The sequence below is a fragment of the Canis aureus genome, chromosome 14, assembly GCF_053574225.1.
Source record: "Canis aureus isolate CA01 chromosome 14, VMU_Caureus_v.1.0, whole genome shotgun sequence".
Taxonomy (NCBI): domain Eukaryota; kingdom Metazoa; phylum Chordata; class Mammalia; order Carnivora; family Canidae; genus Canis; species Canis aureus.
In genome coordinates this window covers 44,927,713-44,946,251 of record NC_135624.1, presented here as the reverse complement: position 1 = coordinate 44,946,251, position 18,539 = coordinate 44,927,713, and the positions used below count along the sequence as shown (strand labels likewise).

The window sequence follows — 18,539 nt, the reverse complement described above, 5'->3', positions numbered from 1 at the left end:
AGAAGGGTCTCTTAGTCGTCGCAGGCTGCTAGGGCAAAATACCAGAGACAGGGTGGCTTATAAATGATGGAAATTGACTGGTCACAGCTCTGGAGACCCAGAAGTCAAAAGTCAAGGCCCTGGTGGGTTTAGCATCTGGTGGGGTTCAGCTTTGTCACTGAGGGCTGCCTTCTCACTGTAACCTCATGTGGCAGGTGGGGGGTGAGGGGCTCTCTCTGAATTAGGAGAGCACTAATTCCACTCATGACAGCTCCACCTTCATGACCAAATCATCTCTCAAAGGCCCTACTTCCTACTATCCTCACACAGGCCATTGGGTTTCAAAGTTGGAATTCTGGGAGGACACACACCTCAGACTAAAGCAGAGGGGAGGAGAGAGCACCGCTGAAACGGATTACCCACCACACCCCCATACAAGGTCGGTGCCAGGTATTCTCCTGTGTATCATTTCATTTCATCTTCATGTAGCTTTCTATCACTTAGACCCTCTTGGAACCTCAGTCTCCTCATCAGTTACACCTTACAAAATGGCCGTGGAGATGAACAATATACACTCCTCACCTAACGCCTGGTAGTCAGGAGACAATTAGTGGCTACTATCAGTATCAAGCACCATCATCTATACAGCTGTTTTCTAGAAGAGCCTTTGGGGAACATTTTCTTCCCCTCACAATGGAAAGGGAGGAGGGGAGTGGTGTTATTATCCTCCTTCAAAAAAGGTAGATTCAGAGTCATCAGGCATCAGCTGGCGTCTGAGAGAACTACTTCCAGGAAGGAAAAACCTACCCTCTTTAGAGGAGATCAACACTTCCAGACCATCAGGATGGTCCTGCTTATGGGACTGCTGCACACAGCATGCATATCAAATGAAAAATAATGCCCTTTGAAGACTCAAACACAATCGAGAATAGCAGGAGACAGCTAACCCCACGCCCACGAGGCCATCATAGATTAAGGTCAATATAGATTTTACCCTGAGGGTCATCTCTGTGCTGGTATTTCCATGTTGCTTTCGCAAATTCATAGAAACACATTCACAATTCAGACATCACAGACTCGGTAACATAAAGACTTAACACTATGCTTGCTAGTCCTTAAAACTACCCAGAACTACGCAACAGAATTTCCTTCTTAATTTCTTCGTTTACACTAAATTTGATTACTCTTCTTTTCAACCTGTTTCATGGATTCTCTTTTCTTTTATTCACCAAAGTCATTACCATAATGTCAACAACTTTTGTAGATATGTCCTACATTTTTCAAAGAATTAGACTTTGCAACTGCTTGAGAAATGAAGCACATTTTAGTGAAGAGGACGTAAGTGCTCAAGAAAGATTTTTTGCACAGTATTTACTGTACCAACACAGATACCTGACTCTCCTCTACGAGGTTTTACAGCCAGACTTTTTTAAACTTCAGATTTTAGCCCCAGAATGAGATTCTTTTTTCCCTCTCAGTTATGCCATATTCTCTATTGGCTTTATTCGTTTTTTTTTTTTTTTTTTAACTTAAAGTAAATTAGCCAACACATTGTACATACCTAGTTTCCGATGTAGCGTTCAATAATTCATCAGTTGCATATAACACCCAGTGCTCATCACATCACGTGGCCTCCTTGATGCCCATCACCCAATTATCTCATGGCCCCACCTACCTCCCCTCTATCAGCCTTCAGTTTGTTTCCTACAGTTAAGAGTCTCATCGTTTTTCTCCCTCTCTGATGACTTCCCATTTAATTTTTTTCTCTTTTTTTTTCTCCTATTCAATTTTTCCTCCCTTACCCTATGATCCTCTGTGCTGTTCCTTATATGCCACAAATAAATTAAATTGTATGATTGTGTCTTTTTCCGATTGACTTATATCACTTAGCATAATACCCTCTGGTTCCATCCATGTCACTATAAATGGTAAGTATTTATCCTTTCTGATGGCTGAGTGATATTCCATTGTGTATGTATACACCACATCTTCTGTATCCATTCATCGGCCGATGGTTATCTCAGCTCCTTCCAGTTTGGCCTTATTCTTATGTAAGATCTCTTCAAAGATAGTTGCTTGAAGAATTCCAGGATTTGTGGTTTGTAAGGTTCAGGATCACAAAAAGAAAAGGATCCTGTTTTACACAGTGGTTATATCAATCCTCAATAAAGAGGATTTATTGGCCTTGCTACAGTCATGGGCCCACATGCAAATTAATCATTGTTTTTAAGTTTACACAGATCTTAAGACTGCTTCCCCTTGTAGTGAAGAAGGAAGGGTTGAGGATTTTAACAATATCACGTGCTACAAGAGGAGGCAAGGTGCAGTTCTCAAAAACAAAGAAAAAAGGAAACAAACATAAATTTACATATCCACTCTACTTAATTCCCCTTAATTTTAGTCTTCTCATTTGTAAAATGTAAATAATGGCAACCATCTCACTGGTTCACTGGGAAGATTGAATGAGAGAACACATGTAAACCGCCTGACATGTGGGAAACATCCAATAAATATTAATTCTTCTCTTTCCAACTGAGACTGAGGACCATGGTAACTGGATCTAAGAATACATAATCAGCTGTGATCATCTTTGATATGTTCATAAATAGTATGCCAACAGCATAAATAAACAAAAAGTCCATCACTAAATTTTAGTTCGGGAGTTAAAGGAAAATTGTAAATTATTAAAATGACTGGAAGTTGTAATCCAGGTGCAGCAATTTGTTTTCAACCGACAAACTTATTACACTTCAAGGTCCCTCATTATTCCGTAACAATTTCATCACTAATGAAAATGAGATTATAATGCAACATAGCTTCATGAAGTTACTAGATGATTTCTCAATTTTTACACTCCATAGGTTAATCACAAATGTTGGTCTCATTTCAGTAAGTCTCTAATGCCAATCTTACTATTCATGTCACAGTTAGCATTAACATGCGGAACTTTCATTTAGAGACACGCAACTAGTGACACTCAAGGCTTGGCAAAATAGCTATTTTATGCCCCAAACCGACTGACAGCGGTTAGGAGAACGGTTTCAATATTTCAGATGGAGCATTCACAAAATAATTAGCAAGCTCAGAATGAGATAGCAAGAAAAATTGCTACATTCTTTCTGATTGAAAAGCCAGTGTCCATATATCTTATTATGTCCTATTCTTTACATTTCTTCTCTCCTTTCCCAGTTCAGCCCTTCACATCCTACTCATCCATACAAGTTCATATGCAGCATCTCCACATCTCCCCCAGTTGAATTGGGAAAGTGACCTACTCCAGCAGATATAAATGTTCTCAAGGTATTTTGTTAATATTCCTCCTGGAGAACAATTTAAACATTATGCCTTAGGTTATAAACATTATATTATATTGTATAATGTATTGTATATTTGTATTGTATAATTGTATTGTATATTGTATTATATGTATTATAATACATTATATTCCAGAGGGTTTCTAAAAAAGAAAAGGACAAAGACAAAAGACCCAGTCAGTCTATAGTAGAGTTTGGAACACTTACTTTTGCCAGTGAACACAGTCAAGAGAATTCTTTTGGAGAACAATGGACCTGTGGCACATACCAAAAGAATATATCTTGATCCAGGAACATATAAATCAAAATATATAGTAGATAAAAATGTGAGGTTCATCTTTTTCAAAATTATATTTTTTATGGGATTCAAGGAAAATAATTTCACTTAAAAAAAATACCATCAACTCGGACTTTCTGGAACAGAAAATGAGACCCTGTCTTTGAAAAGCTTTAGACATCTAACTTTTACAAAGAAAAATATAGTTCCCTTGAAGAAACATAAAAAAATTTAGCAAGATGGTCATGGAGCAGTGTAAAAATAGATCACTTAATCGGGGCACCTGGGTGACTCAGTAGGTTAAGTATCTGCCTTCAACTCAGGTCATGATCCCAAGGTCCTGGGATCAAGCCCTGCATCAGGCTCCCTGCTCAGTGGGGAGCCTGCTTCTCCCTCTCCTGCTCCCCTGCTCATACTGTCTCTCTGTCAAATAAATAACATCTTAAAAAAAAAAAAATCGGTCAAATAGAAGAACCAAAAAAGATGACACATGCAGAGGTTAGATATTCAAAGGATCCTTTCCAAAAGTAACTACTGACAGACTGATAAGTTAAACAAAATTATAACATGTGTTTGGAGTTTGCTTCATATTTTTTTTAAAATTAAGCTTTTAAATTTTGATAACTGAGCATTATCTATAATCGTCAATCTCTGGTATTCTATTGGAAGATGCAAAAGAGCTTAAATTGTGTCTTTTTGTATCCCTGGTAGGAATTAACATGGTTAGAGGGGGAAAAAAGTTAAATAAATGTTAGCTGGTGAAAAACTTCATGTTCAATATTGTAAAACTATAATGTAGCACTCTGAGATAAACTTGAACCTATGTATCACTGTAACACATACTATTTCCATTAAAGATATAATTTAACCTAGGGTTTAGATAAAAAAAAAATAATAATACTTTTATAAATTGTAATTCTTAGGGGTGAAAGTCTGCTAATATAAGAAGTTCAGTATTACAAAAACTGAAAACATTGACTGGAATTTTCACTTTTATTCCGGAGATTATAAGGAATTATTGATGTTGACTTAATGACATGCGAGGCCAAATGTGTACCTTTGATTCTCACATGAATGCCTTCCTTGTGAATATAAATGGGTTCAGCTATGATAAAAGGATAAATATACCTGATTTTGCAATGCAGTGTAGTCAGCCATCATCAGTCAGACAAATTTGTCTTCTATGTAGTGGACGGTTTTTTTAAAAAAACAGAAGAATCCATGTGAAAAACATATATTTACCAGAATAATCATTGAAGAGTATTTTCTATGGCCATATATAATTAAATCACAAATCCCTAGTGGGAAACCTGAGAGTTAATCACATAAGGGGAAGAAATTTGGAATCAAAGTCCATTCTATAAACACAGAATTTTATAGTTACTATTATATTGTCCTTTTTAAAAACATTTCTTGAGGGCTATAGATTTTTAAAATCTGTGGAACATCTGAACAAGACCACAGACATTAGTTTCTCTAAGAAATTGAAAATAGAATAGGTGGCAAGAATGTCACCCAACATAACATTGAGATAATAGTCTGTGTGTAGCACACTTCAAGCATAAATCATCACTCTTAGTGACGTGCAAGAACTGACAAAAGTGAAATATCCACTGTGTCTATAAAAATATAGGTTGCATCCATATAGAGTTACTAGGCTTATTGCTTTGACAGAAATAGTTTATCGCATTCAAACACTTGCTCAAGTTTAGACTATCAATTTCGCGGACTTTTCTCTAAATCGAAAAGTTTTTGACTGCAGTAGCTGAACTAGTCAATTGTTTTGGTTTCCTACAGTTACATCTGTGAAGGTGATATTCAAAGAAACAGATTCTCTGAACTGAAATTAAATTTTTTACACTATATGGCATGAAGTAGGATTTTCAAACTCAAATATATACGGAAACCAAATAAGGTAAAAATGAATGAATTATTCTAGTGTAGCCAACTGGAAAGCTCATGACAATGACACATTTAGAAAGTACAGCTGAAAAGTGCTAGAAATGCATTAGCTACTCAGGTCTAATTAACTCTTGCCATGCAGGAATACAGAAATGCTGTAATATTTAGATTCAGGAACAGGATTTCTCAATTTTCCTGGTTTTCAAGAAAATAAAAAAATCCAGATATTTATGTGAAATCTTGCTATCTTTAATTGATGGGAATCAATTCAACTACTTTCCAAAATGAAGGTCAACATTGACTCCCTCTCTCTATATGTAGACCTACTTCCATGTGTGTGTAAATATACAAATGTTACACATATGCATGTGTATACATTTTACTCTCAAAATAAATATATATATATATGTTTACACAAACCTATAACATATATATGTATATAATTATATATCTATGATTTACTTCGGGGCCACATCCATCCTGGACTTTGTTGCCTTGACCTTCAGTGTAATTTAATATTTACTTCTCCCTTTTTTACAAAGAAGATGTGAAAGGTCACTTTTATCTCTTCTAGTGCATTTGTAGAAATGCAGTATGTGCTAGTTGAATGAAATACATGTGTAGTAAACATGTGTTGATAAAGGTGAACTGGTGCAAATCACACTGTAGTCACTTAAAAGGACAACTGGTGCAGGTATCTTGTACTCCTGGTTAAAGGCCCCAGTCACCTTTGTAACATCTAAGAGTCCGTGAAGGGATCCATTTCCTAAAACAGGTGGACTTGAAAGGGAGGAACAAAGTATTACATAACCTCTCTCCTTTAAGTCCAAATCTTGCCACTAATGTGGGAGAAGTCCTTCCTATCAGCTTCAGAGAAGAGGGAGCCTATATTTTTATTGTGCATGAGATGAGGTTTGCTTTCAGAGCTTCAGAGCGAATGATGAAATGACCTTTCTCTCCATGGAGAAGATCGTGAGGAGGGACAATGCCATGAACAGGTCATCCTTTACTTGGATGACAGTGTGGTAAAAGATTTAAATACAAGTCCTCAAAAAATAAATAAATACAAGTCCTCAGGTTATAATTAACATTAGGGGGATGAATAAAATAAAGTATAACAGCATCCTGTGACAGAGTGTATGTGGCCTGTATAGAATGCGTGTTTTTAGAACATGTAACAGTATGGGAAATGCTTTTAACATGAGCCAAATAAGTTACGAATCTATAGCCTAGAAATATTTATGAAAATGTTTATAAAATATCTTTAAATATCTAAAGGTTACAAATCTATTTTAGAGAAATATCTTCATTTTGTCTACATCTCTGTGTATATATATATATATATATATATATATATATATATTTGGAATATTGTATTCCACTGTATTTTTGGAATACTGTTTTTAAAACTTCTGATGCCACAGTGAGCAAACTTGTACGTAAATATTCTCTATATTGACATCTATGGGAAGCTCTCCTCCTCTGCCTCCCTTCTGTTTAGTACATATGCAGTAGATACACTAGCAACAGAGATGTGTACTTTTATATGACCAAGGGAATTATCTGGAAGTCATCCTCAAGTCATCCTCTTTTCTTGGCCCTCACATCACATCAGTCACTAATTTCCATAAATCTACCAATTACACATTTCTAATGTCCCTCCTTCTTCCCATCATTTCTGCCATTGCTCTTATATCAACCTCTCAATATTTCTTATCCATATACAACTGAAACTACAACCTAATAATCTCTTTTAGTTGCTATTTCTGCCATTTTTCTATAGTTCACCTTTCCAATCCCCATCATTGCCTGGTTATTACAACTCATCTTTTAAAACTACGTGCTCCAAGGAAATCTTCCCCCAAGTTGCCAACATCCTAACTCTAAGGTGAGTTAGTCTTCTGTCTCAAATTTCATTGTTGGTGCCTCTATCCTAATTTAGATTTACATGGCTTTATATGTATCTGCTTATGTCTTGCAACAGGACAGAAAATAGTCTTTTTATCTTGTATCTCAGTTCTTGTGGCAAAGTGCCTGATTTATGGACGGGACTCAATAAATGTTCACTTAAAAACTGTTTAGTTTTAGAGTAAGGTGAGACAATCTTAGCATATAATCACAAAGCAACCTTTCTCCATCTGCTGTGTGATGAGTAAATTTAAGACAAGAGTTGGCTCAAAGCCATTACAGGTAATGAATTTTCAGAGAAAAGTTCTTTGACCTCGGTCTGCTACTTCGAACATCATACCAGGTAAAAGCCTTGTGAAAATTTCAAACTAAGAGGTAGATGCTCTGCAGCAATGCTCTCCACACCTGAAGACAGAAACGGAATTTCAGAATAAGGAAGTCTTTGGAACACTAATGCTAATATTTGTTTCACTAGAACTTTGATAGAATATCATGAGTGGCCAGATAATTAGGTTTAAAGAGTAAAGAATTCCCGATAAACTTAGACATTCTCTCCCTCTCTCCACCCTCCTTCCTTCCCACACTCTCTCTCCCTACCCTTCACTCTCTTGTGCACTCCCACCCTCACCCCGTCTAGTTTAAATGCTACATAGAAAACTTGGCCCATTATCCCCGTCCCATTACAGTCAAACTGTGCATCTTCTCCCATCAAGTACGGGGTACGCTGCCTTGAGTCCTGGCCAGTGCTGACTTGGTATAACCCATAGAATGTGGTAAATAAGACTGTGCTCCAAATCTAGGCCTTGCTCTCTTTAATTCTTTTTGTCTACCAGGCTGGCATGTAAATATGCCCTGAGCAGTCTGCTGGCTGATGAGAGACATATGACTCCATCACTACTGTCATCCCAGCCAACATTTACCTAACCCCCAGGGGCAGAGCCTCCTACTAAAATATCTCTGTTTTCTCTCATGTGTAACTAACCACCGAAGCATCAGGGTGCCCAGCCATGACAAAAGAACTTTCCAATTGAATCCTGACCAATTTGCTGACCTACAGAATCATGAACTAAATAAATGGCTCTTGTAATAAAGCACTAAATCTGGAGGTAATCTAATAGAACGTGAACTAATTGATATAACCCCTTTGTGCTTTAGTTTCATCAATTATAAAATGTGAATAATAGTATTGCCTATCTCATATGAGCAATCTGAGTATAAAATGAGCACACTTATTAAAATAATTTGAACAGTACCTGACACACATAAGAATAATGTTAACTATTATTACTTTAAATTAGTGTACCTGGGCTTGGAGCTTGTTATGTTAAGACACTCAGTCCTGACCTTTCTTATTTCAAATATGATTTGCAAAATGAGGAAAAACATGATTACAAGGAAAATGTAATATGTTCATTACCCTCAGAGACAGCCTGACCCAAATATTAGTGTTTGCCCAAGAACTGCTAACTTCAACTTACATCCTTGCAAGCACTTGCATGGCCTCTATGTAAAAAGATAGAGTAAAAAGATAGAACTTTAAATGCGTACTAAATAAATGTCTGTGGAATATCCGGGTGTTTTGATAATGGTATAAAAAGGTAGTGCATCTACCTTTATTAGCAATATTTTAACTAGCAATTATTGAGTACTGTGTGCTAGCCACCATGCAAAGTGCTCTGTGATTGTCATACTAGAGTATTAAGTCATAGTATCGTCACAACAACTTACAAAGTTAATTAGAAGTACATAATAAAGGGGTCCATGTGTCTAGGAACAGATTAAAACACTGGATCTCAAAGAAAAGGTCAGGATTATAGATTTGGACACAGATATGATTTTAAAATCATGAGCATGTAGGTATGGATAAGATGAAGTGAAGGAGCAATAAATGCTATGTCCATGGCTCTTAAGTGAGGGTGGTGATTGATTTCCAAACAAACAACAGGAGAATTTTCATGTTATGCTCATTTACTTTTACCTCCTTCCTTTTCTGTTATCCCTCTCTCATTGGAATTGATATATATATTATATATTATATATTATATATTATATATTATATATTATATATTATATATATTATATAACATATATTATATATGTTATATATATATTATATATGGAATTGATATATATATATAGCATGCTACTCCATGCCCCTTTTCCAAAACTTTTCAGGATGCAGAGGGAAATTTACTACTTAAGAATGTATAATTTGAAAATTTTCTAAATGATAATAATGCCCTTCTGTACCCTTCACCACACTAATAACATAGGCTAACAAAATGCTCATATGAAATTTTAATATAGATTTTTAAAAATGGATTTCCTAAAAAAATAAAATAAAAATGGATTTCCTATGGGTTTTTTAAAGAACATAAAAGAGGACTAAGTTTTTAAAGATATCAAGAAATCAGCATTGATGTAGAAGTTAGCATTAGATTGTAATAAAAGCAACAACAACAACAAAGCTCAAGTAATAATGTGTTAGACACCTCTGGACTTGCCTCATGAGAAATGAGGACTCAGTGGCCCTGTCAATTGATAACACCCATATGCTCTGTAAATAGTAGCCAGTAGGTCATGATCTTTCCCCCATAGTAAGGAACCTTGAATCTGGGAATCAAAAGGCAGAAATGGGGTTGACGCCTCAGCTAGTATCCTTAATGATGAACTAGGAAAATAGTTATTTCATCTGTTGGTTTTAGAAATTTAAGTTCTCCAAAGAGGAAATTTTTTTTTTTTTTCTACCAGAGGATTAAACAAGAGTTTCTTTGAAATGGATGTTGAAATTTCTACTAGATCACTTTGGATTCCTCATGCCACTAAGTCTACAGGTAAATAAGGGAGTTACTTTCTGGCCAGGGTGATTGTTCCTGGTTTTCAAAAGGAAATAGAGTTACCACGGGAAAATGGGATAATGGAGAGGTATATCTAGAGGCTAAAATTATAGGAGCACCACTCAGCACTCCCATGTTCAATAGTAAAAAGTGATTAAAAAAAAAAAAAGCTATGGCAAAGCAGTATTTGCAGGATGACAAATACCACAAGCATTTCAATAGGTAAGGTTTAGATCCTAGTAAAGAACCATGACCAACTGAGATGATAACTTATGACAAAGGAAACAATAGTCAAGACAGAAGGGTTTTTTTTTTTTTTTTTTTTACTTACTCATGAGAGACACAGAGAGAGAGAGACACAGACAGAGACACAAGCAGAGGGAGAAGCAGGCTTCATGCAGGGATCCTGATGTGGGACTCAATCCCAGGACCCCAGGATCACACCCTGAGCTGAATGGAAGCGTTTAACCAAGAGCCACTCAGGAGTCCCAAGAGAGAAGTTTTAAACACAACCTACAACTGCAGGACACTAGTAGCTATGCATATTTTACATATCTATATACATCAACTGATTTTTTTTTCTTTTCACATTCCCTTTCTAATAGGTGTACTAATAATAGTTAACCTTGTAGTTCAATACTCCCATTACAGTATCACAAAAGAAAAGGTAAGTGAGCTTAAAAAAAAAAAAAATGAACATAATCTCAAGTTGGATAAGAGATATATGGGCCTCTGCATAGCCCCATTTATGCAAGAGGAGTTATATTATGGAAGGCAGAGTGCGGTGGTGTTATGATCTTTACTTGGAAGTTAGTATGAGTTAAATACCATTTGTGGATGCTGAGTTGAACAAAGGGGGGGCCTGTGTTGGACTGTCTGTCGGCAAGCCAATAGCACCACAACCTCATTCTAAGATTTCCTTGCAAAACAAAAGAGAAATGAACTGTTACATTCCCCCCAATCCTTTTACCAACGGTATGAGGTTACAGGTTTCCAATGAGAGGCATTTACTTGAGATTCAGAGGATGAAAAAAAGCAAAGATCATAATCTCTGGAGGCAATTATAACCAGATATTTTGTCAGGTTTGTGACTCACAGCTGCTTCCCAGTGAGTCTTATGAACAACTCACTTCGCTACTGCTGACAGAGATAATTGGTGGGAGTTTTCCAGAGTCTTAACAATTTCAGCATATCTCTAGCAAACTCTTAAGAACCACTCAATTTGTTACTTCAAGCTAAGAAAATAACTAGTCGTTTCCCTGACATTTGCTTCTCTTACTCTTCCAGTAATGGAGTAAGCTCCTAATTCTCTATATTAATTTATTCAATGCTTGGAAGAAATGGAATGGCTTCTGTTTACTGTCTAATATAATCCCACTCAGGACATTATCTGGAAGTTGCTCACAATACTTTTGCCAGAACTTAGTGTAATGAAAGATGAGAAATACTGTCTTTTTCAGGATGACTGTAGGCCAGCTTAACATCAGTGATTCTATTACTAACAAAGGTTGCTTTGATGACGGTTCTACTTCAGATAGTATGATCCATTTTTGGAGGGGTAGGGCTTTGCTCTTCCCCATTCTAGGGATCACCCTTAAGCTATTTTTCATTCCGCTGCATCAAAAGGTCAGAAGCCTCAAGCAAAAGAAAATAAACACCTGGCATCTATCTGAGAGCAATTTCTTAAATCCTATTTGTTTACCCAAATGGGAATTTTTTTTTAGTTTGATTACCCCTATGATTTTACTTAAGATGTCATCCTGAATATCATCAAAAACACATATGCACAAACATTACCTAACACCTCCCGACCCTCAGTCTCTTCAAGTAATAAAAAAGAAATAGCACTTTTGCCTTGTTTACCACTCAGGGAGATTTTAGTAATAAGATAATGGATGTAAAAATATTTTTGACTGACAAAACGTTATGCAAATATAAAGGATTAAAATTAGTATCATTTTAGTGACTATATCAAAGTGTTCTACTGATTTATTTTGCAAAAGTCCTACTCTAGGGAGGAGAGAAGATCTCTACGTGGCTCCGGCAGTACCATCGAATGGATGAAGCTGCCCTCTTTTTGCAATTTCTTCTGACATCTTTAAGTAACCCCGAGCAAAGAGGTCAGCTGAGTCATTTTCCCCACAACAGGATGACCCCCACAAGCGTGTTCTTGCCACTGGCAATGCTGCTTGTGAATCTTCACATTCACGGTCACTGCTTATGGGCTGACAGCTGGGATTTAAAATACTTGTAGCTAAATCATAGGAGCAGCTGAAAGGCAAAGGCCATCTGCTGCAGGTGTGCACTAAAATATCCTCAAATTCATCAAATCCACGTTGACGCCCATTAACAAACCAGTTAGCGCAAGGCCTCTTCAGTAGTCTTAACTGGCGTTAGCTCCAAAATGTATCACGAAGCTTTGTGTCTTATTCACAGGAAACAGTCACTGTCCTCAGCCAAGTGTCTCCGCCAGAGTGCTGTTCACATGGCAACACCCATCAGACCTCGTGCAAGCCGGTGACCTGGCACATCTTGCCTTTGCACCTCATCTGTCTGGACTGGACATTTATTGAATAGGTGCTCGCACTGCAGACAGAATTGTGTCTGTCTCATTACCATCCACTGCGTTCACTTCATCAGCTGCAAAAATAGCTAAGAGCACAATAAGCCCTGGGCTCCAATTCCCAGGGAGCCAATGTTTACGTTTGCAGCTTATTCTTGTTCTACTTAAGGGCACGGAGATGCTGGTGTGTTGGGCCTTTCTGGCGTTTGTCTTAGGTGCTCATGATGCTCGAGACCCTCCCACATCCCCAGTGTGTTTTACACTGGTCTCACTTTTCATGAATGCTCCAGGTATACCAGAAAACCTCACAGTTAGAGGGATGCATGGGGGGGCTCAAGGGGTGACTATCTGCCTTGGGCCCAGGGCGTGACCCCAGGTTCCTGGGATCGAGTCCCACATTGGGCTCCCTGCATGGAGCCTGCTTCTCCCTCTGTCTGTGTCTCTGCCTCTCTCTCTCTCTCTCTCTGTGTGTGTCTCATGAATAAATAAGTTATATTTTTAAAAACAAAAAGCTCCCAGCTAGAAATTTCAATTATTTTTTTATTGGGAAATAATTGAGATCATCTATTTGTAATAAGTCTTAAAGGATCTTCCATAAATTCTTATCTCTCAAAAGATGCTTTGTAATTAAGGAGTTGGCCCGTGAGCCAGTCATCCAGTCATGGCCTTAAATGCATTATCCAGTGGATTATGTTCAAATGTAGATTTATTCATTTCTGCTACTCTCTCTTCCCCCATTTACACAAAAGTAATGTGCATACCTAAATGTTTATGGCTTGGGAAGTGCCGGAGATCCTCCCCAAATAGAGATTTTTCTAATAAAATTGTTATGGAAAATATAGGTAAAGACAGGAGGCCCAAGCCTCGAGCCCTGCTCTAGCTATTTGCCACTGGCAATGTTCTTAGCACTCTCAGTGCTGCTGCTGCAGTTCAAGATCTAAAATTTTAATTTGTTTGAATTTGTGTTTAAAAACTTAAATGTAGGGCACGTGGTTGGATCAATGATTGAGCCTCTGCCTTCGGCTCAGGTTGTGATCCCGGAGTCCTGGGATCGAGTCCTGCATCGGGCTCCCTACGTGATGCCTACTTCTTCCTCTGCCTGTGTCTCTGCCTCTCTTTCTGTGTCTCTCATGAATAAGTAAATAAAATCTTTAAAAAATAAAGTAATATAAAAATAAAAAATAAAAGCTTAAATGTTATGCAATTATTTTTCTACTAAACATAATCCTAAACACACTCTAATCACTGAAAATCTAGCAACCAAATTGAGAAATGCTGTTAATGTACAATTTAGGAGGCAACTTATGAAAAAAACATGTATAACAATGCAAAACAATGCAAAATAATTATCATTAATATGTTTAATATTGATTACATGTTGAAATGATAATGTCTTGGATATGTTAGGTTAAATAAAATACATTATTAAATTTAATACCATGTATCTCTTTTTACCTATTTTGTGAAATCTGTAATGGGGCTGGGATGAGAGAGGCGATACCTCTTTACCCTGGATTCACTCTGTTGTATAGTATATTCTCTCAAGGCCTTTTATTAGATCATAAATTCCCTAAGTAGAGGACTGTTTAGTTTTCAATACCTTGGTGGCATTCCTACTATGTGTCAGGAACTATTCTAACTAAATCATATATCATGTATTAGCATGCACATTTTGGGTTCTCAGTAATATTTTACACTTAAAATATTTCAGTGCTATAGGCTTATCCTTTTGAATATCACTTCTTATTTTATTGTACAGTTAAAGAGATGATGAGAAATCAGATGATTTCTCTAGGGATAATAAAACAGACCCAATGAATGATTTGATATCTACTTTCTGATGTTATCTATCCATTTCTCATAAAAGTAGAGGGCAAATGTCGCTCGTATATTTGTCATTTCACATTATTTGGATTCTGGATAAGAAATGAACATTTTATGAACATAATACAACCATAACACACCTTCCTTTACTTGTGGAGAAAATATTTCCACATTCAATGCCTTTTATGCCCTTGTCAGTGTACCACTTACAAAGCATAGCTATTCACGTAGATATACTCTTCTTTGATACCTATAGTGTTTCTGCTTTTATAATCAGAACTGTTCGAAGAGAAAATATAAGTAATGCTTTGCTTAAACTAAAAATGAATAACAAACGACTTATCTAAAGGAATAGATACTAGGAGATACTGCTTAAGGAGCATGTTATAATAAAATGTGAATAATTGTAAGAGGTTTCCCCAGAAGCAGTGTGCAAGTCTTACTAGTGGACCTGATTCATTTTGTATGTCCTGGGATGTCTCAAGTAGGAGCAAGAAAGTGTCAAATGTCACAAGTGACAGTTTCAACTAAGCTAAGACACATAGATGATTATCTGGAGTTCTAACAGTATTTTCAAGGGCAAGGAACACATCTGAGATTAAATATATACTCATATTCCTATCCCTAACCATCAAATATGCTTTTGTTTCACTACTCAGATTTCCCCAGAAACTCTGTTCAATGTTTAATCAAAGTATCAGAGATAATCCTTTTGTCTTCTTATTAGAATAGATTCCAGAGAGTTCTTTGTGTGAAGGAGAAGTATGACTTTTGTAGTCATTCATAAGGCAATGTGAATTAGGTTAACTGCCTTCATTTTCTCTACAATTAGGAGACCACGTCATTTTTCATATAGACTAGAAAAAAATTTAGAGTAAAAAAGGGAGTTATTAATAGTTATTCCAAAACCAAGGAATGTTGTTATTCAACTGGGATTATTTAAGGAAAAACAGGATACATAATTATTTTACCCATAGTTCCGCTGAGCAAAGATGAGTTAAGAAGTTTTTTTATTGGTGAGATGAAAATGAAATAACATTAGAAACTAAAGTATTTGAGAGACCCACAAGCCCCTTCCTAAACTTAGTGTTATAAACTTAGATTTATGATTGTGTAGCAGTCCTAGGAATAAAAGGTTTTAAGAAACAAGGTATTGAGAGGTTAAAAAAAAAAAAAAAAAAAGAAGAGAGTGAAAAACCAGAAGACAAGAACCAAGGTGAGATTATAATGGTATGAAATGGCAATAAGGTCAAGGAGAAAAAGGATTATGGAATCTATATCAAACCATGGCAACCCCAAACCATGAAGTTCTCAAAGGATATTTCACCAAGGAACGTGTAGCAGCATTTTATCCTTTGAATGTGCCTTGAAAAGCAAACACAGACCTTTCAGGTTATCTGGATGAACTCATAGGGCAGTTCTTTTCTAAATTTCTTTCCAAACAAGTCCATGCAAATGGTAGGTGTAACCAACACTCTCCACCAGAACACACATAAGCAGAGAGAGGGATAAAGAGAGCAGAAGAGAGGTCCCCTACCTGCCCACCCATACCAGGGGTATGAATAGAAGCCTCTAGCACACAGCCACAGTGGTGACTACAGTTCTAGCTGCACTATCAGAGAAGACAAAGCTGGGAGATGATAACCAAGCCTGCCTTGGGTTCATTTACAGTTAAGCAGCATGGGAAGAAGAAAACAAAAACAAAACTAGAACAAGGACTAGATGAGAGTATTTCCCATGTTTGTGACATCTTAGTACACAGTCCCTTCACTGTATGATACAGGTGAACCTGTTCATTTATTTAGCTAAAGCACAAGTTGGCAATTCCTGTGTCACTCTCATTGTCCAGATAGTCAATAATATAATCATTCATAATGGAAGCAGCAGCAAAATAAGTTATGCAAATTGTGATTTCTCCATAATCCAATGTTTCTGTCTTGTCCACCTAATGAGCTAGTCATATATGCACATTATACCATATACAATTTTAAAAGATCTCCTAAATGCACTCTTCACATCATAATATGTCCATTTAACTAGGTAGTTTAGAACTGTTTCAGCTCTATTAGAATTAGTTTGACTTCGTCAACACCAATGGAACTGCATTGCTTAGAGTGAAGCAAGAATTGGCTGTTCCTTTTTATAACCTGGAAAACAGAGATTTATGTTTATAAAGTAGTTTCCCAAGATCAAGAATGCAATAGGTGGTGACAATGGAACTCATGATACATTGTTGAGTATAACAGCATATCCTTCCCACCATTCCTAAAGGCCATTCTAGATAGAATTTATTACTAGACTAGATAGAGCTCAACATATTTTGAAACCAGAAGTAAGGCATTCTATTTTGGAATTATTGGGTAGTTAATTTTAGTACATTAAACTTCTACTCTCCAATTTGTTTCTCTTCATGCTTCTCTTTGTATCTACCTCTGTGTGTGTGTGTGTGTGTGTGTGTAAGAGTAAGGGTATTCATAGTGAAGGAGGTATTTCTGTTTATTAAAAGCAACATGTTTCTATGTGTCTTTAATCTTTCTCTTAAAAAATCAACATAGTCTCCCTTAAATTCTCCAATTATATTTTAATTTTCTCAAATGAAATGTGGTTATGACACATCCTTTATGTGTATTATAATTTAGTTGTTAACTTATAGACGTCTAGGTCGAGGCCTTCCTTTTTCCAGTAAAGTGACTGAGACATGTGGCTTTCCCATGTGAAAAATATATTACTTTTAAATAATTGTGGTTATGGCCACTCAAAGAACATTTCATGATGATATCAAACTATGAGGTTTATTTTGTCCTAGAAAAAAAGAATAAACAGATAATTTTCTTGGAAGAGAAAAAGTCACGCGCGAGAGAATAGAGATTCAGGTATATATGATGATCATTTTTTGATTATTTAAGATTCCTATACCATTCACTCTATTTATGTGAATCTAAACTTGTCCAATTTACATAATTATCTAAAAAACTAATTTAGATGATTCTGAGCTTCTGATAAATGAAAATCACTATAACTTGAACTTCACAGATTTGGAAAACATGATATATGTTCCTTTGAAAAGAGAAATAAAAGGCTTTTATTAAGTTGGCCAGGTCTGAAAGTCCCTTTTCTCCCCATTGTCTCTAACACTAGCGTACCATTATTTGGTGTGGGAAGGATCAGCGAGTGTAGAATTCTTCCTACAGAAGTTAATCACTCATGCCAGGAAAATGTTTGAGCTCTCATGGCCCAGGACCCCAGCCCCATTACCTTCTCCCATAGCTCCCATCTTATATTACATGACTGTTTTAACTACCAGACACAATGAATAATGTCACAACAAGTTGAGAAAACAGGGAAGGGAAACATTCATTTTTCCACCTAACCGATTCTCTTCTGTTTTCTCATCCAGACTTGTTTCATCAACCTACTTTGCATATTTGTGATAATAAAGAATGTATCAGCTATGGTCTATACACCAGCATCTGATAACCAGAAGAAGGTATGGGACGTGCCAGCATTTACTTCTGCACATCTCAGTTCCCCCTAATAATGGGGTGACCTTTAGTAAGTGTATCATCTATTTCTATGTCCCAGAGACATAACGATCTATCCTCATTCCATAAGAAACAGACCGATTATCATTCTTCCTTTCTCTCTCTGCACCTCATCACCACAAAGGAAACTTTAATTTTCTTTGCAAACTTTTAAAAAAAGAACCTTGTCTAATCTTTAGGACTAAGACTTAAAATCTAGGGCAGGAATAATGTTTTCTGGGTACAAATATATTTGAGCACCAACAGAGTGGGCTGAAAGCTGCAACGTGTAGTACAGATGGTTCTGTCACCCTTGGCCAGAAAAACAAAAATGTTGACCCTTCCAAATAGGAGATTACAGTGGAAGTATCAAGCAAGTGCATTGTCCTCTTTTCTCATTTGAATATTCTTATT

General features: G+C 36.5%; 1 long non-coding RNA gene across 10 annotated transcripts in view; it reads right to left on the bottom strand.

The window, feature by feature from the left end:
• LOC144283589 (uncharacterized) overlaps positions 1–18,539 on the bottom strand; it is a 245,695-nt gene that overhangs the window by 157,851 nt on the left and 69,305 nt on the right. For 9 of the 10 annotated variants that reach the window (XR_013352136.1, XR_013352141.1, XR_013352135.1 and 6 more), the window contains 3 exons: positions 7,721–7,785; positions 4,699–4,751; positions 3,501–3,548 (listed from right to left, as the gene is read on the bottom strand). This is a non-coding gene — a long non-coding RNA (uncharacterized LOC144283589). Of the gene's footprint in view, positions 1–1,781; positions 2,055–3,500; positions 3,549–4,698; positions 4,752–7,720; positions 7,786–18,539 lie in introns of all 10 variants that reach the window. The other variant, XR_013352137.1, reaches the window with a different exon arrangement.